Here is a 24,926-nt window from a genome sequence, read left to right on the forward strand (position 1 = left end):
TATTCCACATGGTCATTCAAAAATGCATACCATTCCCTAGATCCATTACATCTGAAGGAAGAGAGGACTTGGAGGGGGTTACATGAAGGACAATTTTAGGGTCCTATCCTGGAAGAACAAACTTCACTGCACCCACATAGCATACTTTTGGCCAGCCACAGAGCACTACTTAACTGTAAATGAGAATGAGAAATACAGTCCTGTATAGTCTGGGAGGGAAAGGAAGTATGATACGGTTGATCACAGAAATCTCTACTACATTGCTAATTTCTTACAGCTGTAAAAGCATCTCATGGGAAGGGTAATAATACACATATTTCAAAATGTTGTGATGATTAAACATGCCGGTAACAAAACACTATATAGATACCTGAAATGGAGTAGATAGTCAAAAATGCTCTCTATTGTCCTTGCTGTTCCTTGGAATTTAATGTAATCTCTGATTGAAATTAATTATGAGACCATTAATCTGTGAAGGATGCTAAACTGAAATAATTTTTCAATCAAGCTAAAAATATTAAGACTCTTTGCTTATCACAATTTCTAGCCAGAACACACACTCACTTTAAGATTGTAAATTCAATCAGATTTTTTAACCTTTTGTAGTTTTTTTCCTCTAACATTAACTTCCCACTTTAGGCTTTGCAATCTCAACAAAACTGACATTTTACGGTGATTATTTTTGTTATGGGGCTGTCCCGAGACACATAGGATGTTCACCCACCTCCCTAGACTCTAACCTGTATACTAGAAGTAACATCACCATCTCAGGGTAACAACAAAAAATGTCTGCCAATATTGTTAACTGTCACCTAGGATGTGATGGAATCAGTTATCCCCAGTTGAGAACTACTGTGCCAATTCTTGGTCTAGCATCTTTTTAGCCCGTTAGAAGACACAAATTTTGGATGGGAGTTGTATTCTAATAAATGTTGGCAATAATATGCATTAGACCCCCAAAGTTGCACATTATTTGAATTGGTTCTGATATTTCCTTTGCATGTCCAGTAACTTTCTCCTTCTGGATTTACCTACAAAGTCCTTTCTTGCTATGGGAAGGAGAAATGCCATAGTCACAGGCACAAAGTTGCTCCTGCTAATTTATTGTAATCAAGTTTTACTGAGCACCTGTCTTTGCAAGATATAATTTTAAAAACTGAATGTCCCTACCAAGCCATCCAATGGAAAGAGAGGCTCGTAAAAACATGACAGTGTGACTTTACCCACCTCATTCACGAAAAAAAGTCAAAATGACCATGAGAGGTAAACAGTTTGAGCTGATTCAGGATATAAAGGCAGCCATGGCAGCACAGCTAAAGACACTTTGGAAAGAGGACTTTCAGAGCTGTTTCAAAAGGTGGCAAGAATGATGGGATAGGTATGAAGTGAGGGACAGGATTTTAGGGGGATTCATGGCAATGTGTCTTTTACTGTGATAAATTTTTAAAATTTAAGCATTCATATACTTTTGGATCATACCTGATATTACTACCACACCACATCAGAACTATGTACTCAAATGATGCTACTTTAAACTTTTTGCAGAGCTATGAAAGCTGTTTTAAATTTTTCCCAATGGATATCAGAAGAACATGACCTCAAGGTTTGAGAGCAGTAGACAAGTCTAGGTGTCATGACCAGGACACTCGAGTTCGAATGGCAGACTCTGCTACTTCCTAGTTACATTCATTTGGGAAAATCTCTTGATTACAATTGTGAGGAGGAAAATGTTCATTCCAGAGCACTTGTGAGAACTAAGCAAGGTGAGTTTTGCAAGTGGTCAGCATTTAGCTTGTGTTCAATAACTATGAATGGATTTGAGGGGATACATGGGCATTAAAAGCCTCAAATGGTTCAGCTGTTGTTTCTCTTTCCTTCCCATGCCCAGGAAATGCACATTGTTTAGGACAGAGCCTGCCAGGTAAATGGAGAGGCACTATTGCTACTGTAAAATAAATGCCTGCCAGTTTCTCTAAATGCACCATGTGAATGGCGTGTTTTGTGTGGATAGTATTCAGGCCACTGTTGAGTAAACTTTTATTCACAGTAGTTCTTCATACATCAGTTTTCACTAGGAGAAACCCAATCAATAAATCAATGATAACACCAAAGCCTCGGTAACTAATATCTTGTTAGTGAACTTGGCCAGATTGCAGAATAAGGATGAGAGGTGGAGAAGATTCGTTGCCCTTCCAAATATTTTCCAAGTCTTGGGTTACTGCTTTTATATGTTTCCAGAAGCATTACTGCAAGATGATAGCTCAGAAGGAGCATATGTGTCAGGACATCTTTCAAGTGGAGGTTTGGATGGAGACAACAGGTTATGCTGACACCAGGTAAGAAGAAAGACAGTGAGCATCACTGAGTGGGACACAGGAAGGGTGCTGGCCCCAAACTAACTTGTTCTTGGTTTTGCCTGTGGCTGACCTCACAGGCCAGATTATTGCCCACTCTTCACGCCATTCTAATGAAGTAGGGCTGGAAGTCACACGGATGAAAGCTGTCCTGTTACCTACTCTTTCTCTCTCAAGGCTTTATATGTTTGCAGGCCAATGTCAAGATGACTGCTGTCCTCCAACCCGAGCTTTCAGCCAGCAGCGGGTAGCAGCACGCTCCTTCCTAAACAGAAAGGAAGAGGTGAAATGGATCTCCATGTCCTATCTCATGACTGCTGCTCATCACTTTGCGGTCCATGGAGATGGCTGCCTGACCACCAGGGATGTACTTGTGGTTAGGGAGAGATGGGATCAGCGGGCTCTCAGCGCCTGCGCCTGGTCCCCAGGGTCTGCTTACCCCACCGACACCTTCCGCACAGCCTGAAGGACACTCCCAGAACAGCAATTATGAATTCATCCATGAGCCCGGAGCAAGGGTCCCAGGCTTAGCAGCTATTAATTAAGGTAATTATTCCCAGGGCTGCAATTACAACCCCAAAGATCCCACTTAGCATCTCTGCTTGGATCTCTTGTTTCTGTAATGCTGATGTCTCTAAAAGATTCATTTGCGGCCACTTACTGATTACATTTACTCCAGTCTATTGTTTCAAATGGACAGGACGGAAAGCCAATACCCAGTATTGACCTCCGCGGCATCCTGTGATTATGCGGGCTGCCCCAGCTATCATTAACCACCCTGCTTTATTTTCTGAGTGCCACAAACACTGCTGGTGACAGATCCATGACCTTTTCCCTAGAAATGTTATGAACTGAAAGCTGGAAAGAAATGACAGGAGGGATGGATGTGAAATGGTTGTTTAAATGCTACGTCAGCACCCACAGCCACTGTCTTGGGTTCTGACGTTAGAGGGCATTTTGGTGCGAGAGCTGGTTTGCTTTACATTTGTACAAAACACCGAAAAAAAGAAGCTGAAAGATGGAAGCAACTCACCATTCTCTGCCTGCCTATGAATTCAGGTTCTTCTAGCCAGCTCTCAGGGGCAAGTCTAAAAATATTCTTTATTTTAAGTTGGGATAGAAATTTCAATTTAATATCACCAAACTTACATGATAAAAATGAATACTTAGTATATTCTGAGTATGGGAATTGCAAAGTAATAAAACACGTAATGGAAAATTTTTCTTACAGCCGGATTGGATATATGTGTTTAGATATTCAGGCAAAAAACACAAATCCAAAACATTAACCTTAAGAACATAAAAAGCTGTAAACAGGCAAAGTGAAATTGCGTACCCTGGTTAGGCAGGGAGGGGTCTAACCAGAGCCGTCTCCCAAACTCTCCCTTTCACCCATAGTAGCCATCACCCCCAATGTAGGGTAATTTCACCAAGAGTTTCCTTGTAGCCTGGTATTACAGAGCTGTAATCTCAACCCTGGTTGCACATTAACTTTTAAAAGGCACCAGCCAGTGTCAGGAAATATCCTGGACCCACTAACTCAGAATTCTGTGTGCAGCCGAGGAACTGGCGTTTTCTCCAAAGCTCTCTGTATGAAGCTAACAAGCAGCTTCAGCTGAGAACCACGACATCCTTATAGAGACCAACAGCTACCACGCTGGTTAAAATAAATCTAACATAATTTTCACTCATTGAAATAACAAGTGAGTCTCTTGTTAGTCAAAAGTGTGAGAAAAGCAAAAATGAGAAAATTTAATAAACAACAAACAACTGATGAAAAATTTTGAAAATGAACTGCTGAACCTAAAGGTAAGGTTTCCCACATTAAATAGATTTATTTAAATGTACACAAGTTATCAATTTAGCCAAAGACTTTCATCTTTAGAATTTGTCTGAGAAATTCTACCTGTGCTGTATTGTACTCAGCTGTGGTTCATGGAGAAAGAGACGAGAGAAGAGAAAAGAGACAAAAAAATGGATTTTGAAATTCTAAGGCAAACAATTTCATGGCTTATGCTTTAGCACTAGGCCAAGGCATTTAAATTGCATCAAATATCAAAGGTGTGGTGATTTAGAAATTATAGAATTTTTAAAGTCACAACCATCTGCCAGCTATAGCAAATGTGAAGAGGAAAAAGACCAGCATATGGGATTAAACCCACTACTCAGGCTCGCTTTCAAAATTCACATCAGCTCATTATTACTAAAATAGGATACATCTCTTCTTATCAAACAGAAAGGTGTGAGTCTCAGCTTTTCTTTCCTAGAACATACTCCTGTAGCCACAGAAACAGTTATGATTGCTTTCATAAAACGGGAATAAAAAGGGAGAAAAACACACTTCAGAATGACCCATTTCTAGGAAGATATAAATTCACCATTTTGCTTCCATGTTCTAGGTTGTGATGAGGCGATAATGACATTTCCGAGACCAAAAAAAAAAGTGGTTAAAATAAAAACTTTACGTTCAAGGCACTTGCTCCTCTCACGTACATTTTGAAGGTTCTTTCGTGGATATTACCTAAACAATGCAGGACTAAGGAGAAGCCATAGTGTTGCTTTTAAATGTGCAGTTAGATTATATTTGGGAGCATTTGATGTTCTTCTTTAATAACCTCAAGTAAAAGGCTGAATGCATTCAACAACAGTAGCTGAAAAAAGTGCAATGAGTCATATTATAGGAAAATGGAGAAAAGGATACAGGCCTCTCCACTGAACACAATCCTATATTGTAGGCAATCTGTGATAACACCCTTTTCATTTCTGTTCAGTTCCATAAAATTACCACTAACATTACAACTCATGCAGAACACAGATAAATGTAAAAATGTCACAGAATTCTTCCAGATGGGACTTTTAGTTCCACTAGATCACCATCTACTTTTTTACTTGTCTAATATTTCATTACAACCTTCCATAAGTTAATTTTCTTTCCACTGACCATGTAAATCACAAATCAATTTTCATTTAAAATGCCTGACTACAGATTGCTCCTGAAAGCTCAGAGCATATGCTTCAGTGAACTCTCCAACATCCTTAATGTACATTAGAAAAATGTTTTTTTTTAAAAAAATCTTTTTTTAAGGGAATTAATTCTACATTAAAATCTGGCTTAAGACCTGAGGCATCCTATTTTCCTCCCTAAAATGCAGATTTATTTTTAAAGCCCCAAATAACAGGTTGTGAAGTATTTGTTGTGACAAAATTAACAAATACAGCAATGGTTTAGCTATCCTAAAGTATAGCACATTTGCTAAAGAACACGAATGTACACCTATTACACATGCAGGCATTAAGCTATAAAGTCTTACTTTAAAGAATAAAATTATGGATCACATTTTAGATAATGTCTCCTTTATACCTGATAATTCTGTGAGTACTTTAGATGTAGAAATTTTGCCTTTTGTCCAGTGACCCCGAGTGGCAGGGGAACCTCCTGCACTGAGAGGCATGAGTGGAAGACCTGCACAGCAAACTCCACTTAGCCATGACCTCAGCATCCTGCTCAGAACCTGGTAGGGCCCCGCCCAGCATCCCCAAATAGCTGGTGAGCATTGGTAGGTCAGTCTGGTCCTGGTTGGGCCCCGCCCAATGACCTCAAGTGGCAGGGGAGCCTTCTGCTCTGAGTGGTGCAAGCCAGTGGTGCACAGTGAACTCCACCTAGCTGTGAAACCTTGGCACCTCATTTAGAACCTGTTAGCCCCCCACCCAGGGACCCCAAGCAGCTGGGGAGCTTTGATGCACCATGTGGCATGATAGAAGCACAGATGGAGGCCTGCAGAGCCTACTACATCTAACTATTCAGCCTTGGTGTGCCACTCAGAACCTGGTAGAGTCCTATCCAGCAACCTCAAGCAGTCGAGGAACTTTGGAGTGCCAGGTGGGGTGTGCTGAAGGTCCTCCCAGCATACTGCTCCAGTTTGAGGAGCCTTCAAGTGCCACTAGGGACCTAATGCCTAATGACCCCCACTCAATTGGGAAACTCCCTGCAGTATGGACAGACATCTTTAACCAAGGAAGCAACTGAGACCTTGCATTCAGCTTCCCCAGGGGTATACGTGAGAATGACAGACAAAAGAGCAAAATACAATCTCAAATCTCCAGCCCATCCCAAACAAGCCCAATAGACATGGGCATAGAAGAAACTGTAAGTCATACACCTGAAACTTCTGAAATGATAGCAAATGAAGTAAAGAAACAACTCCATGAAGCTGTAAAGAACTCAGATCAGAAATAATCTCCCAGATAAAACAAGAAATGATAAACAAAAGAAATGCTGAACACAACTAAAGAAGACATAGTTAAAAAAATGAGGAGCACTGCAAAAAGATGGAAACCTTGAATGAACAATGTAAGAAAGAAATAGAATGCATGAAACGGATTCAAAGAGACATACAGGAAATAAAAAATTCCATCGAAAGCTGGCAAAACTACATGAATGAATGTGAAGATAGGCTTTCAGACCTTGAAGACAAGATTGCAGCTAGTAACCAAGAAAGGAAAGATCTTTTAAAAATAATGAGGAATCGGGAAATAGCAGTTCAACAGTTGCAAGATGATGCAAAGAAAAATATAAGACCGATGGTTGTAAATGAAAAAAGTGACAACATAAATAACTATAAAAAGATTATTTACAGAAGTATTAGCTGAAAATTTCCCAAACATGGGAAAGGAAACTGACATACAGTTAAGTGAAGCATATAGAACTCTAATTAGCCATAACCAAAATAAATCTACCTAGACATATAATAATGAACATCCCAGAAATTCAAAATAAGAACAGAATATTAAAAGCTATTAAAGAAAACAGATAGATTACCTATAAGGGAAAGCCAGTCAGAATCACAGTAGATTTCTCAACACAAACAATGAAGTCAAGAAGAGCATGGAGAGAAACAGTTCAACTCCTAGAGGAAAACAACTTCCAACCCAGACTGGTGTACCCTGAAAAACTGTTCTTCACAATGGATGGAGAAATAAGATACTCCCATGAAAAAGAACAACTGAAGAACTATATGACTATCAAACCAACCCTGCAAAGAATACCGAGAGATATTCTAGATAGACATAAAACTAACAACTTCAAGAACACCAACAGAAAAAAAATCACTAAGCAAGGCAAACAATTAAACAGAGTGGAAAGGTAAAGAAGCAACAGCAGAAAGATAACATGACAAAAATAAGCCAATATATATCAGTTATAATCACTAATGTAAATGGCCTCAATTCACCAATTAAAAGAAACAAACCAGCAGAATGGATCAAGAAACAGAATCCAACCATACGCTGTATGTAAGAAACCTAACTAACCCCAAAGGAAATTCACAGACTGAAAGTCAAAGGATGAAAAACAATACTTCAAGCAACAGTACTCCCTCCCTACAAAAAAAAGCAGAGGTGGCTGTTCTGCTTGAAGACAACGTGAACTTAACCAAGAATGATAAGAAGAGATAAAGATGCTCACTATATACTAGTTCAGGGAAAATTTCAAGAGGCAGAGATATATGCACCAAATATGGGAGCACTTAGCTATATAAAACAAAATTAATAGAAACGAAAAATCAAATAAGCAATAACACAATTATAACAGGAGACATTAACACCCTATGGACACATAGAGACAGATCAACTAGACAGAAAATCAGCAAAGAAATAACGGAATCAAACATGTGAACAAATGGACTTAGTAGATGTGTACAGAGTGTTCCAACCAACAACATAAGAATATATATTCTTATCAGCTTCACATGGGACATTCTCTAAAACAGATCATATCCTAGCCCATAGAACACACTTAAGTAAGTGCAAAAGAATCAAAATTATCCCATGCATATTATCTGATCATAGTACCATGAAACTAGAAACTGATGACAAGGGAAACTGTAAAGAATCCTTAAACACATGGAAGTTAAATACCCTCCTGAATAATCAATGGGTCACAAAGGAAATTAAAGAGCAAATTAAACAATATCTACAAGCAAATGCAAATACAAATACAACTTACAGGAATCTGTGGGATGCAATGAAAACAGTCCTCAGAGAGAAATTTATTGCAACGAATTCCCATAGCAGGGAAACAGAACAAACACAAATAAACAACCTGATGCTACACCTCAAACATCTAGAAAAAGAAAAGCAAGTCAAGCCCAAAGCTAAAAGAAGAGAGTAAATTATAAAAATCAGCAGAAATCAATGTGATAGAGACTAAGAAAACAATACAAAGAATTAACAAATCAAAGACTTGGTTCTTTGGAAGAATAAATAAAATTGATAGGCCCCTATCCAACCTTATTTTAAAAAGGGAATAAAGAACTCAAATTCATTCAATAAGGCATGAAAAGGGCAAAATCACTACAGACCCTGTGGAAATACAGAAGATCATCAATACTACTTCAAAAACCTTTACTCTCATAGGTTTGATAACACAGAAGAAATAGACAGATTCATAAACACTATCAATTACTAAAGCTGGATTAAGAAAATATAAGCCTGCTGAATAACCCAATTTCAATTAATGAAATTAAAAATGTAATTAGAACCTTACTAACAAAGAAAAGCCCAGGTCCTAATGGATTCACTGAAGAATTCTACAAGAAATTCAAAAGAAGACTTAATTCCAACATTCCTCAAACTCTTCAACGAAACTGAAAGGGAAGCAATTCTCCCTAACTCATTCCTGGAAGCAAGTATTGCCCTAATACCAAAACCAGAGAAAGACCCAACCAAAACGGAGAACTACAGGCCAATCTCCCTAAAGAACATTTGCAAAAACCCTCAGTAAAATACTGGCAAACAGAATGCAGCAAGTCATCAAGAATATAATACACCACAATCAAGTGGGATTCGTCCCAGGTTTGCAGGGATGGTTCAACATACACAAATCAATAAACATAATCCACCATGTCAATACAGTCAAAGATAAGAATCACATGATCATTTCAATAGATGCAGAAAAGGCTTCAGATAAAGTCTAACACTCATTCACGGTAAGATCCTTATGGAAAATTGGAATAGATGGGCTTTACTTCAATATGAAAAAAATCCATCTATGACAAACCAACAGGCAGCATCATATTCAATGGTCAAAACCTGAAAACTTTCACTCTAAAATTAGGAACAAGACAAGGATGTTCATTATCACCATTCCTATTCAATATAGTACCGGGAACACTAACTAGGGCAATTAGAAAAGAGAGAGAAATAAAAGGAATAAGGATAGGAAAGAAAGAAGTGAAATTATCATTGTTTGCAGATGATATACTTTACATAGAAGACTCTCAAAACCCCATTGAAAGATTTCAAGATGTAATAACCAAATTCAATAAAAAGTCAACACTCAAAAATCAATAGCATTCCTGTACACAAACAACAAACTGACTGAGAGAGAAATAATATAAACCACATCCTTCACAATAGCATCCAAAACAATGAAATACTTAGGAATCAATCTAACAAAGGAAGTAAAATATCTATCCAGTGAAAATTACAACACTCTTTAAAAAAAAAGAAATCAAAGAAGATCTCAGAAAATGGAAAGACATTCCTTGTTCATGGATAGAAAGTACAAACACTGTGAAAATGGCCATTCTCCCAAAATTGCTATACAGATTTAAATCAATTCCAATCAAAATACCATTAACATACCTCAAAGATCTACAGAAATCATTCCTAAAATTCATCTGGAAACAGAAGAGACCTAAAATAGCAAAGCCAATTCTGGGCAACAAAGGTAAGGCAGGAGGCATCACAATCCCTGACTTAAAGTTATACCACAAAGCTACTGTGATAAAGTCAACATGGTACTGGAATAAAAACAGAACTGAAGATCAATGGAATTGACTGGAAGAAGCTACCACAACTACAAACACACTCAGCCACCTTATCTTTGCCAAAGGGGCCAAACATGAAGAAAGACAGTTTCTTCAATTAGTGGTGCTGAAAAAACTGGCTTTCCATATGTGAAAACTAAAACTAGATCCACGTCCATCACCATGGACTTAACTAAAGTAAAAATGGATCAAAGATCTAAATATTAAAACAGAAACACTAAATCTACTGGAAGACAAAGTAGGTAGAAATCTTGAAGACATAGGAGTAAGCAGAGAATTCATGAACAAAATTCAATCTGATTGGGAAATACTTCCCAGAATCAACAACTGGGATCGTCTCATTAAAAAGTTTTTGCATGTCAAAAGAAATCTCCAACAGAGTAAAAAGAAAACCCATGAATTTTGAAAAAGATCTTATTCGATGGTCCCTCAAACAAAGGACTTGTATCTAGAATATACAAATAATTTTTAAAAATCAGACGTCCGAAATTCAAAGACCCAATCTAAAAATAAGCATCTGAGATGAATATACACTTCTCAGCTGAAGATATACAAATGGCAAATAAATACATTAAAAATGTTCAGCATCATTGGTCATTAGAGAAATGTAAATTAAAACAAACTGAGATTCCATCTCACTCCAGAAAGAATGGCCAGGATCAAGAAAACTACCAATAACAAATGCTGGAGACGCTGTGGGGAAAACTCTTCTGCACTGTTGGTGGGAATGTAGACTGGTGCAGCCACTGTGGAAATCAGTATGGAGATTCCTCAAAAAGCTAAGATTGGAAGTCCCACTTTGACCCAGCTATTCCACTTCTGGGCAAATTGTCAGAAGAATCCAAAATATCACATCACAGTGATACATATGCACCCATGTTTGTAGCAGCACAACTGTAACAGTAAAATCTTGGAAACTACCTAAATTCCCATCAGCTGAGGGATGGATAAAAAAAAAAGGTGATATTTTTATTAAAAGGAGTAGTACTCAGCTATGAAGAAGGGTCACATTGAGGCTAAATGGATGCAGCTGTTAAGTGCATACTTATAATTCACATGTGTAAATACTAATGTATTCTCTCCCTAATGTAAGAAACTAAAAGAGCAAATAAGATACGAAGTCTTCAATAAATACTGTGAAAGGATAAGAAACTACTCAGAGGGGAAAAAATAACTCAGGGAAAAGGAGAAAAGAAAGGGAAAAGAAAACAGATATAAATTTGTATATATGGACTTAAGATAGCTAAGATGATTATACTACTAATTCTTTAGTTTTTGGAACAAAACAGTTATATTCCCACCACCTTGTTTTGAAAGCCTATATGGTTATTGTTTGGGGCTCTTTCTTACTGTTATGTATTTGTCTCTTTTGTTTTTTGTTTCTCTTGTACTTTGTTTTGCTTTTCCCCTTAATTTAGAAAGGAGAGTTGTACATGTATAGGCTTATGCATTCCTAGAATGTCTCCTAAAGAATTTACAAGAATTGATTTTATTATGTGTGATGGTATGAACAGCTACTTTTAAGAAAATGAGACGTATGGTAGTCATTGCTGATTTTCTGCCTAGTTTTGAAGTCCAATAATGCTCTTATTCTTTGTTTTGATTGGTTTTAGTTTGCTTTCTATTATTTGATTCCAATATGTGTGAAGGTATGGCCAGTTATTTTGAAGAGAACAAGAGACATTACAGTAGTCATTGTCAATTTTTCTGTTGTCTGGACTTGAAGGCCAGCAATGCTATCATTCTTTTGTTTTGATCAGTTTTATACTGTTTTGTTTGTTTGAATTCATTGTGTGTGAAGATATGGACAACTATTTGGGGGAGAATAGGAGACATGGGGTAGCCACTGTTGATTTCCTGTTGTCTTGCTTTGAAATCCTGTGTTGTTTGCATTGTTTTGTTTTGATTCGCTTTGTTCTATTCTGTTTTGTTTTATTCTCTTTAAAATTAAAAAAGAAATTTTGCCTTGATTAAATAACCAAGAATAACCTTGGAATCCAGGTATCTCTTCAGTTATGGAAGAAAGAGTTCAATCTCAATTCTCACAAACAGACAGAAAAGCCATCTTGTGCTTTTGTTTTGAGGATATAAACTATCCCGAGTGAAACAATTTTAAGTTGGAGTAAAGGTGGGCAGTTACAAACCACCCCACAAAAATCTTATAAAACAAGTCTCTTCTCAGGTTTTAGCTCTTAAACTAAAACTTTATTCTTTTAACAGTATTCTAAATTGAATTGTTTTTTTTTTTTTTGCCTGATAATGTTCCTAATTCCTCCTAAGAGTCTGAAATTCAGAGTAAAGTTTGGTTTGTTTTTTTTTTTTAATTCATAAGTAGTATTTCTATGTGGATGTAATATTGAAAGGTTCCAGGTGAGGCAGAGTTTAAAATTCTCATTTTTACAATATGGCTGACAGATGGTAATAGACAGAGAATCACATGCTCACTTGGTATTCTGGATCAGGAAGCAATTCCCGACACAGACTGCTACCTGGGGCTCCACAGACAAACTGCCCTTACAGACCCAGTCGTGTTTACTGATCCCCAGCATATCAGCAAAGCCATGATGGAAGTTAGGCATGTCCTTTGTGCCCTTTCTGTGAGGCAATCTTTTGTCAGTCATTGAAAGGATTCTAGGGACTAATAGCTGAGTTGGACTCTCTTCCACCGAATGAATGATTTTTGATAGTTTTTAATACTAACTGTCTTGGGTCCAGTAAGTTATATTTTCAGGTTTGCTGACTGGAGTAAGGTAAGGCAAGGCATTCATCTGTAGCTCTAGTCTGGAGTATGGGGGCTGTGTATCCTCATTAGCATTCTGTTCCAACTGCCTCCTCTTCATTCCCCAGGAACTTGGGAGAATTAAGTTAAAAATACATAACTGCATAACTGCGTATGAGCCTGAGCAGCAGTGTTTGGGATTTCAAGAGCATTTTCTCGTATCTTTGTTAAGTAAAGGAATGTTAAAGCCTTAGTGTTTTGAACTGCAAATACTCTCAGACCAAAGTTCTGTTAGAGAAGATACTACCCAGGAAACATACAACTTTCTGAGTGGAAGTTTGCCAGAAACTAATGCTATTGTATGACCCACTCATTAATCTCCTGAAAAAGTATCCAGTATCGTTTTACGAGCACCAATGACTTTGTGATTGTGACAGGTCTTGGTACAGTCTTGTATTCTGTTAGAGTACAGGACAATCTGTACAGATTAGGGAAATACAAAAATCTTGTTGGGAGATATGATTCTACTAACTGCATTTTACACTTGCCTTAAGCAATACCACTTATTGCATGAAAATGGTGAGAACAAATATACTAGAAATATCTAATACATGTAAAACTCAAGAAATGGAGTAGAAGGAGGGAGAAAGAGGGCAGGAAGGGGGAGGATAAAGGAAACAAAAATTATCAAGATGTGCTGTACACATGCATTAATATAAGCATACAACAATTCCCAAAATGAATGTAACTATTATGTATGGCAACCATACACACATAAAAATAGTTTAAAAGTTTAATATACTATAACAATGAGTGAGAGGCTAGAAATGCTAAAGTAGAGAATCAAAGTGCTTTTGGTAATGTAACTTGGAGCCTTGGGTGACAAATTTTAGGTCAGAGTAAGACAAGAACTGGAACATGGAGTTAACTAGGAAAGTAAATATAGTACATGCTGCTGATCCAAAAGTGTTTCCTAAAGCATGGATATAACATTCTTGGGATTCAAAGCAGGAGATAAAGCAATGCCCTGGAAGAGAAGAAACTCTTAGGATTCAGGAAGGAATTGAGATAGCTCTAAGAGGCAGAGATGATTTCAAGATTGGAAAAGAAACAAAAAAAAATCATGCAAAGGAAGAGGGAACTATGGTCTAGGTCTGTTGGTGAATTAAAGTCAGCATTTCACTGAGACAATCACTATTCCAAAATCTTCAAGCAAATTTTTCTTATTTGTAGTGTTTTTTTTCTCCCAGTGAAATATTTAATTTTACTGAAAATTTTAGGGAAAGAAAATTTTCATTGCAAGAATTTCTTTCCCAGGAGAAATTGCTAGTGTTCCCCACTTACACACTGGATATATCTAAAAATATAAATCCAGTCGCAATTAGATAATGATCATAATGAGAACATTTGGCATTTGAAGGACACTGAGAGATATGAGGCAATTTCTAAATGTACATTCTCTTTATTTTGAAATGTAGAATCACAGCTAAAGGTGACTGAACAATATTAAGGGAAGTGAGTAGGTAACCGTTCCCTCAAAAATTCCTCTTCCACCACAATGAAATATTATTTTATATTTGTCAGGATGACAATGAATGAACAAGCAAAATAAACCCAGAAATCTCAAAACAAAAACAAACAAACAAACAAAAAAACTCAAAAACCCCCAGACAATAGTAATATGTTAGAGCCGCTGTGATGGTTAATTTTAGGTGTCAGTTTGCTTGGGTTAAGGGATGCCCAGATGTCTGGTAAAGCACTATTTCTGGATATGTTTGTGAGAGTGTTTCTGGAAGAGAATCAGTGCACTGATACAAGAAGATCTGCCCTCATCCAATTCACTGACAACTGGGTTAGAATCAAAAGGCAGACAGAAGATGAATATTCCACTCTTATTCTCAAATTTAACTCTTATTCTCCTCCCTTTGGATATCAGAGCTCCAGCTTCTCTGGCTTGCCCAGCACCCCCGACTCTCCATTTGTCGTCTTCTCTTTGGACCTAGAGTTGCCTCATTAGCTTCCCGGGCTCTGAGCCTTCTAGGCATGGACTGAGCCTTGTGCCCTTGGCCTGGTTCCTCGGCTTGCAGATAGACTACCATGAAACTTGCCAGCCTCCCTAACCATGGTAGTCTATCTGCAAGCTGAGGAACCAGGGTGAGGGCACACAGGCCTAGCATGGACATCCTTACTGTTTCTAATATGTTGAAATCATGGATAAAATATATCAGAAAATTGATGTACAGGCAGGAAGAGGAGTTCTTAGGCATCAGAAATCAAGACCAGTAAGCTCACTGCCTAATATCCTGGCACTCTGACAGCAGGCAAGGATAGAGATTTGACACCTTTGGGTATGATGTTCAGACACCAACTCAGAGTTCTGGGGCCTTGGGCTCAAATAAGGAGAGATATCTGAACTGAGCCCCTTGTGTGTCACAATAATAAAAGAATCAATATCATTATCTAACCCAAGAATTAAATAAAAATGTTAAAAAGCTCTTGCTAAGGGAAAAAATGTTTTTGAGAAAATGAGACTCAAGTCTAAATATTTCATGGTGCGCATCTGAATCTATACTATGTGCATGGCACAGACATCTTCGAGCAGAGATTATTTAGTGAAATTTGCTGCATGTTTGCTTCCATGGAGCCTTTAATTAGCAATACTTTTGCAGCTCTGAAGGTTGAAAGACTTCATAGAAAAAAATATTCCTTCCAGTGAGTTCAACATAACAACTACTCTTCACTGAATAATCCAATCTGAGGAGGAGACAGAGACAATAATTAAGTGATAATTAATTAGCTTTCAAGTATGTACACTAAAAGACATTCTGGAAATTAGTAAATCAGAATATTTAAAGTGATCAAAGAGAATTAAGAATGAAAGAACCAAATAAAACTGAAAATGCAAATGCATTTTTTTGAAATGAAAAATTTGCTGGGCATAGTGGTGCCTGTTTGCAATTCCAGCACTCTGGAGGCTGATGCAGAAGGATTCCTTCCATTTTGAGGCCATCCTGATTTACACAGTGAATTTAAGGCCAGCATGGAATACATAGCAAGCCCACCTCAAAAAATAAAGTCAAACCAGTACATACATACATGCATAAAATGAAAAATTTGAGATTGCAGAAATAAAAACAACTGTAGAGAGAATTAGTGAACAGGATGGTAGATCCAAGGAAATCACACATTATGAAAAAAAATGTGACCGACATTAAGAGACACACAAGATAGAACAAAAGACCCAGTGTACACATAATAAAAGTTGTTGGAGAATTGTCAGGAATTACAAGTATCAAACAAGATAAGTAAAAATAAATCCACACCAAGGTCTTTCAAGGTACAACTGGAGAATCTCAAAGTTAGAAAAGTTTAAATGAACCATAATATTTATCTATTTATTTATTTTGGTACCACGAATCAAAAAGCAACTTCACGCTTGCAGGTAGACACTGTGCCACTACGCTATATCCCCAGCCACCTGTAATTTTAAAAGGCACTTTTTATCTATGAAGGATTAACAGCAAAAAATAAAGCTCAGAAGATGATTTCTTTATTCGCTGAAAATAGTAACTATTAACCCACAATCCTATGCCCAAAAAATAAAGGCAAAGGAGCATTTTCAAGCCAGTGAGTAATTTATTATTCAGCGACCTTCACAAAAGAATCAAAGAGCTCTGGAAGAATGGAATATGGTAAGTGCCACTTACAAATAACATTAAAGTTAAATGAGCTTATAAATATAGTAATACTCAGAATTATTAGTGCCATGGGAGTAATAATATAGAACATGGGAAGAGAAGAGGAATAAATTGTGATTATTTGGGGGGAGAAATGGAGAAAATATCATAAAACTCTTGAAGATAGAAACAACTAAAAGACTAAAGACAGACTTAGCTTTAATCCAGTATATAAAAATATAAATGCAAAAAAAGAAAAAAAGGTCAAAAGTCAAAGAAAAACAAAAAACCCATAGTCACCCCCTTCATGTGATGTTTTAAACAAATTTAAGGATATAATGATCTACATGTATCAAAGTAAATCTCAAAAGCAAAATGAATGAAAAAAGCAAAACACATTACAGTGTGCTATGATTATGTAAAATTTTAGCACACTCACAAATTATATATATATATATATATATATATGCGTGTGTGTATTTCCTTGATATTTAAAATATTTCAAAGTACAAAATAAGATCAATTTTTAAAGGAAAGAAGAATTTAGATTCTGATCTATGTAAGTTGCTTATAATACTGTATCCTTTTTCTCTATGTACAGATAAAAATCTCAAGCTGTTCTGAAACCACAGCAGAGAACCTGTGAATTGTGTTCTCTTTAATTTTTGTTATCAAAGTGGGTCTGAGACAGACAGGAAGGAACCAACACATTTTTCACACAACAGCTGGTGTGTCAGTGTGTGTGTGTGTGTGTGTGTGTGTGTGTGTGCATGTATATTTTGGCTGGCAACTGTGGGATCATTTCTGTCTCTTCTCTTTGCTCCTTCTTTCTTACCTTCCCACACAGTACTGAACAACTTGCTTCTGTGTCCTGCCTGACTACCCAGCAGCCACCTCCTCCATTCCACTCCAACATGGAACAGCCTGCCTATCAACATGGCACCCCTTCTCCAAAACCACCACCTCAGACACTAATGTTATCTTTTGGAAGACGATAGGGGCACCCTATAGTAGGTAAGACCAGGGAGGAGGGATCTGGGCCCACTGTTAACACCTCCAAGCCCCACAACTATCCTTTCTAGAAGATTCCATGGTTTCAGCCCTACCCATCCCTGGATCATTGCTATGACAGCCCTGCACCAATCCCTCCCCTGCACTCAGATCAATAATGGGCCTACAGGCCTATATAAGCAGCAGTCCCCAGCAACTTCTTAGGTTTAGTCTGGTAGGACTGCCCCTCTAGAGTACTGAGCCCCTTGTGCTGTAGCACAGGCCCTGTTAAAGATTCACTTTGGTATTCCTGTAAAGCTCTTCATGATTTATTTCTCAGGTAGTATGGACTCTAAAATTCCCATAAATCTACTGAGGATTCTTACTCTGAATAGTGTAGACACAGCAGTCAGTTCAGAAGAAAGAGCAATGAACACTTGAGACTGTTAACAGTGACGATCTCCAAAGACCAGCAATCAATGAAGATCAGCACAGAGACCAGCCCGTAGTAGAGTCAACCTAGTGTCCAGCACAAGCTGGCACCAGAAGGAGGTGGCCAGCAGTGGCAGAAACCAGCACTTGGTAAAGTCAACATATGGGGTCTAGTACAGCTGTCACTGGATGGTGGTGGTGGTGCTGGTCCACTGTGGCAGTGATCAGCAGCTGGCTGTGTTGTCAGCATTCAGAATTATGTGGTGACATCAAGATTGCTAGCAGAGCTATACTTTGTCAATTCACAATTTCCATATGAACTGAGCAAGACAATTGGACTGACTGGCAACATTTTGGTGATCCATATGGGGACCCCTTCTTTTTGAAGGTTCCCAGGAAGAGGGCAGGCAACTGTGACCATCTGGGCAGAACTTCCTCATGGATGTCAAGCAGCTCCCTATTTGCCTCAGTTTCGGATTCTAAGGTACCTTCCCTGGGCTCCTCGTTGCATGGTTCTCCCCACTAAGCAATTCTAAACTTTGCCTTCTGGCTTCTTTTCTGTTACCGGACTTCTGTTTCGTTTTTCTTTTCTTTTGTCTCATGAGAAATCATTCTGTTTCCTGGTTGAGGATTCTTGGTATTTTAAAAGTCTTCCAGGTGATGGTTCTGTTGTTTGGTTCAGAGTGTCACATTGGGCTTTACTGATTAACCAGTTCTGGGGACCCTTGAGTCTCTCCCTGTGAGAAATGAATTTTCTGGATAGGAGGTCTGAATTCCTCAGACTTCCTTGTGTTTGAGTTTCACTATCATTTCCTTTGTGTTTCTCTTGTACCTGTGCAAGTAATTTGTGACTTACTTTGTATTGTATATATGTCTGGGAGAATACAGGAACAATCTAAACTGCTGTGATTGTCTTTCTTGCAATTCTGCCTGGTGTTATTTTTAGAGATACTGAGGATCTGTTATATGAAAAAGCTCTTGATTTTGGTATTCAATTACTATAGCTCTCTTATCCTAGGTAGAGACAAAAGGCCAGAAATCCCAAGTTTTTGACACTCAATCTTGTAAAAGTCCTACCAAACATGAGAAGCACACAGAGAAATCCAAAGGACCTACCTCTATGATGCCTTTTGGCTAATTGGAGAAAATTTAAGGAGGATGGTTTAAAGAAAAAAGATGCTAACCTTTTGCAACATAGCCTGGCTTCAGTACAAATTGAGAAAGCAAGAATACTGGCCGTAGGATGGGTCTCTAAACTGTAATGTCATTCTTCAGCTAGATCTGTTTTGTACAAGGGAGAGGAATAACAAGGTATCACTTACAGACAGGTTTTCATAAAGTTATTATTCCAAGACCCTAGACTTGGGAACTCTTATCAGATCTGAGTAGCTTCAGTTTCCAAGCTCCATAACCCAGAGAATTGGACACAAACAGACTCTGGCTTTCAACTAGAACCCTGCCTGCAGATATCTTTGCCTTCAGCATACCCAGTATGTAGTGCCACAGTACCTAATATTGGGCCACCCTTTTGGTCTTCTGTGCCTGTTGATAGCATTCGTTTTCCTAACATTATGTTTTCTCCCTCATCCAAGGCAGAGGCCTCTTTACCTTTATCCCCACCAATTCCTGCCCCTTAAATACCATCCTCAATGAGATTAGGATCAGGAAACAAACAAGTGCCCCACTTTAGAGTATCTGTTTCTATCACAGCAAGTGTCAGATATATGGCGATAGAAACATCACCTGAGTACACAGTCACTTCTCAGTGATACTCATGGCTCAGTTTAAAGGAAGGCTTGGCAGCTTTTCTGAGACTCCTGGTGAGTCCAGGGAAGAACTTATTGTCTAGCCCCACTTTTATTCTGACCTGGTAGGACATGACTGACATGTTAACTCAGTACTGTACTCCTGATGAGAAAGAATGTATTCTTAAAAAGGCTGCTGAAGCAGCTGATAGCTAACACTCCAGACCACAATGATCAGAGGCCTGGAGGAGTGCCCTGTGGAGACCTGAATGGGATCCAGAAAACTCTATCCACTAAGGGAGAATGGAACACTTTGTAACTTGCATTTCAGAAGAACGGGAATGTACCTGGTTAAGTCTGTTAATTATGACAGAGTCAAAGAGGTGATGGTAGAAAGAGGAAAATCCAATTAAAATCCAAGTATTTTCACATCACTTGTCAGAGGCCCTCTGGAAGTATCCTAACACTAACTCAGGATCAGCAGAAGGGAGAGCTTTAATGGTCATACATTTTATAATACAGTCTGCCCTAGGAGAAAGTTAAAAAAAAAAACTTGAGGCAGGACCCCAAACTCCATTGTTGGCCTTGGAGCAGGTTTTCAAGGTCTATAATAGCCAGGACCATGCAAAAAAGGCAAAGAGAAAAAGATGCAGACTTTGCTTTGATTCAATCACCACTTTAGGGTAACTCACAAGCCCCTCAAAAATTACTGAGGAAAGACTAGGTAAAAACCAGTGTGCATACTGTCAAAAGGAAGGCAATAATGACTCATTTGAAGCCCAAGTTCACACGAACTTTCCTGAACAAGAGAGGTGACATAAAGGCTCTATTACAACCAGAAGACATAGCCATCATCCTGAAAGGGTCTTGGGTGACCGGTATGGCAGGTAAAGAAAAAGATCTTTTGACATTAGGACACTTGTTATAAAAACTCTGTCTAGGAATGGTATCTTACGTGATACGTCACAAGTTATGTAGGCCTTTTTTTGAGCCCCTAATACCTGAGTTCTAACAAGCATATCAGTTGAAGGGATGCACGGAGCACTTCAAAGCCTTTAAGGGGCTGGTTGGTCCTACCTGCAGCTGAATACCTGGGTTTGTCTGAAAGTTTCCTTGTTACCCTCCTTCTCTTCAAGGTATCCAGGGCAACAATAAGAGCTCTCATTCAAAGGCTGGAAGCTGCCCCTTGGCTGGTACACTGTTTATCCAAGTACTCAGAAGTAGTGGCCCCAGTGACTGAGAGTAGTGGCTCTAACTGACCTCTGGTGAGAAAAACTACTAGGTGGCTCCTTGGCCTCATTTGGGCTCAGGGATGGAAGCACACCCATCTAGTTTGCACATCTCTTGACAAGGGGGCTGAGAAATATGGTCTCTTGTTTTCTCTGACTCAGGATCACTTCTAAATGATGCACTGAAGCAGCAACTTGCAAAAACAATGGGGGGGGGTGTATGTTATTTAGCTTTGGTGCTACTGCCATCTTAGGTCCTCCGGCAGTCTCCATTGCTCAACTCCTCCACAAACCTCTGCTTCTGTCCTCTCCACCAAGTCTCCCTAGTTGTGGAAGCTGTGTACCTTACATGGTTTCATAATAAACTGAAAGTGAAGAGCAGTACAAAATCAAAGGAAATAAAACTCTTGCTGCTGGGTTTGCCGTCTGAATATGGCTTATACAATATTTCATTTGTGCTGACACCTTTCACTCTCAATTATTTGGCTGCTGTCAAAACAAATCAATCAAATTATAGCACTGTGTCTTCCTGTTATCATTGCACTGTAAGCTAGTGGCATTAACTCTGAAATACATAAAGTGTAAATTTTATCTATAGTATTTATTTAATGTAGCTTTCCCCCATGTGAGTTATTTTCAAAGTACAGCAAACTCAAATTATCTTTTGTCAAACGTTGAGCATATATGTGTATATATATATATATATATATATATGCTTGCAAATGTATATATATATATATATATATATATATATATATACTCTATAAGAATTTTTCTACATAATGGCACTTGGGGGAGTTAAGATGCATAAAAATGTGTTCCTGGAACTACACATTTGTGCTAATCTTAATGTACTGACAAATGGTAAACATACTATATTCAATTTTATTTTAATTTTGGCTATAACCTCTCTGAACAAAGTTGGTGAATATAATTTAGGAAAACATGCTACTAAACCAAAAGAAAATCTTAATATGGAACCAGAAGATATTCAAGGAATAATTTTGCTTATCATATGATAGAATTTTCTCTCACAAAAATAATTTCAGAACATTAGAACTACAGACGTTCCTCATCTAATGATCAAGTTCAGTTCTTGAGATTTGGTTGTTAAATGAATTGCTCACTAAAGAAGAATTGCATATAGTATGCACATCACAATATTCAGAATAAAGAAATGGCCAAAGGAAACTCCAACCTGATGACTGCTTTTATTTGCATGACTTTTATATGCAGTACTGTAATGTATAACAAAACATAAAACTATCCTACTTTACTGTACAGTATAGTCAGGAAAAATTATAGTACTGTGAAAACAAGGTAACTGTACAAAAAACAAAAAGAAACTGAAGCTCTATAAACATAATATATAGAACCACACCAAAAAGAGAGAAAGATTCATTTTCATTTTGAAATTTTAAGCTACACCTGCACTTTTAAATAATACATTTAAATCAATTGAGTTTCTTTTCAGCAAAAGAGCAAACATTGTCAAAGATTTTATGTCCAAGGTCTTAAAATAGTTTTTTATACATGGAAACTTGGCGTGTCCTTAGAAGATTAAAAAGCAAACGAACAGATACTGTGCTTTTTAAAAAAAATTTCCTTGTTGCACTCTGGCTATATAAGGGGTAAACCACAAAGACTCCAGTGTGAGTGCGTAGATTCTGTCCGTGAAAGAAAATCCAATACACAGACAATTGCAGGAGCCTCCACTTGATGCTGAGACATACTGGGATCCTTTTCAGCCTCCACTGATCCTGCCCCTTGCTCCACCAGGAATGAAATTGTGGTGATTCTACTGTAACTTCTCCTCCACAAATCTCTTCGTGGTGTAAGTTGTATATGTTGATGATTTGCATATCAGCATCTCTAGCAGAAACACAAGGCTGAGCTCCAGATCCATGCATTTCCAACTAACTAATGGTACCTTCACTTAAATACAGTAGAGTTCATATAATATTGGTTCCCTGGAATATTGAACTAATCATATGGAACTGAACTAATGACTTCCCCTCTCCATCTGATCCCTCTACATCTAATGCATCTCAGTGTCTTATACATCCACCCCGTTAATGTCTCCTAAATTAGTCTCCACTTGTTATCATTTTTCCCAGGTCACTTTCTCCCGATTACTGTAATAGCCTTCTTACTAGAGTTGAGAGCCTAGCACAGTGTCTGGAAACAGCAGATGCTTAGCAATCATTTGTAAAGTAGATCTATCAATCTTTGTGCACAGATTATGAGAGGAAATGAAGCTTAGCATTTCCCTAAAGAGAGCTGGGAAATAATAAATATGACTTCTCATTGAGAATCTGTCCTGCAAGAAATATATACATAAAAGAAGATACGATTTTCTTGGAGAACATTAGCTCACCATCCTGTAACCGTGAGGAGAAAGGAGAAAGGAATCAGTGACCATCTTCCATTTGCTTTTTTGAATACCTCTCCCATTCTTCCCCTCCCTCTTCTGTCACATAGCGAAGTCCTCTTTATTTTGGTTCCAGAGGGAAGGTAGGAGGCAGGCCCAGCTGCCTGGCATGCATGGTGGTGGAGAAGTGGAGAAGAATTTCCAACACAGTCTTTCCCATGTACCATTCTACTGGCAGCCATCTTGGAAAAGAGCTCCTCTTTCTGTCAACCCTGATGGCTGGCTTGAAATCTAATCCAGTTTGTACATCTTAGTGTAGACACATCGCTAGATGCCATCAAATGCCCTGATGGATTTACAGCCCTATTATGTGCAAACTGGGGATCATATTACTTTCCTGCCTTTTGCTTTGAAAATAAATGCTTTGGCTTTGCTTTGACATTTATGTGGCAGCTGGAAACCATTATCCTTTGACAATGCTTTATTCCGCTGACAGTATCTCTTAAATACACAGTATACTAGTCATACTCCTCCTTCATGTGCTTCTACTTTAATCCATGCCCCAGTGCCTCAGTGACGCCTGCTCCCAGGATAATGTACTGCAGAGCAGGCTCTCCAGGTATTTTAAATTAAAATTCTGAAGCCTCAGAGAGGCCAAGGTTTGAAAACTGCCAAAGTAAGACACATTGCAACCACTTTTCATAACTTCTTTATGGTGGATTTGGTGTTATTGTATGGCATATCATGTGGGGCTCTTCTGAATCACATTGCAAATATGAATTTACACACTAGGTTTTTTTTATATTGCAGTTGGTGACAGCAAATCACGTATCATTGCATATTAAAAGTCAGAGCCTTTTTTTCTTATTTCTGGGGCATGGACTGCATTGGCCTTTTCTGTGAGAAGTATCAGATCCCTGTTCTCTTGGGCATGATGCCACTGGGAGATAATGTCCTGAATGTGGTTCTCACTAGGACAGCACAAAGATAAACCATTAGGAAAAGCCGCATACATGGTCACCTCCATGTCTTCTTTAAGAATGGTGCCACAGTGTAGATGCCTGTACCAAGCCTCGTCACTCACACGCCACCAAGGGCTTCTCATATGAAGGATATGGGCAAGCACATTTAAAGGCAATCTTATGAATATTAAATATAGCTCATGCATAATGACTGCATATAATTGCTTAGATTAGCACTGTTTAAATTTGAGAATTAATGGACATTGAATTAAGAGAGAATTTGTTTAAACAAAGGTGGTCAGAAAGACAGGGCAACAGACCCCTGAACAACCTTGGAAACACTACTAATGATGGTTTGGGTTTGATCTTCCACCTTAATGCACAGAAAGTGTTCCAATTTAAAAGTAATAATTACTAATGTGGGTACTCTGGGTACTCAGGTAATAAAAGGAAAAAATGAAATCATTTTCACCTCTCATTGCCTGGACTCTCCCAGCAACACTGCTGCATACAGTTGGACCTTCACAGGGCCACATCCCTGGATCCAACCAATCACAGGGGAAAAACAGCATAGCAGCTATTTAGATAGCATTCACATGTTAGTAGGCATTAACAGTC

General features: G+C 38.2%; 1 protein-coding gene across 3 annotated transcripts in view; it reads right to left on the bottom strand.

The window, feature by feature from the left end:
* Positions 1-24,926, bottom strand: part of Pou6f2 (POU class 6 homeobox 2) — a 384,698-nt gene that overhangs the window by 229,168 nt on the left and 130,604 nt on the right. The window lies entirely within an intron of this gene.

This window comes from Cavia porcellus, unplaced genomic scaffold, assembly GCF_034190915.1.
Source record: "Cavia porcellus strain 051 isolate PalLab524CR breed Dunkin Hartley unplaced genomic scaffold, mCavPor4.1 scaffold_23, whole genome shotgun sequence".
Classification (NCBI taxonomy): Eukaryota; Metazoa; Chordata; class Mammalia; order Rodentia; family Caviidae; genus Cavia; species Cavia porcellus.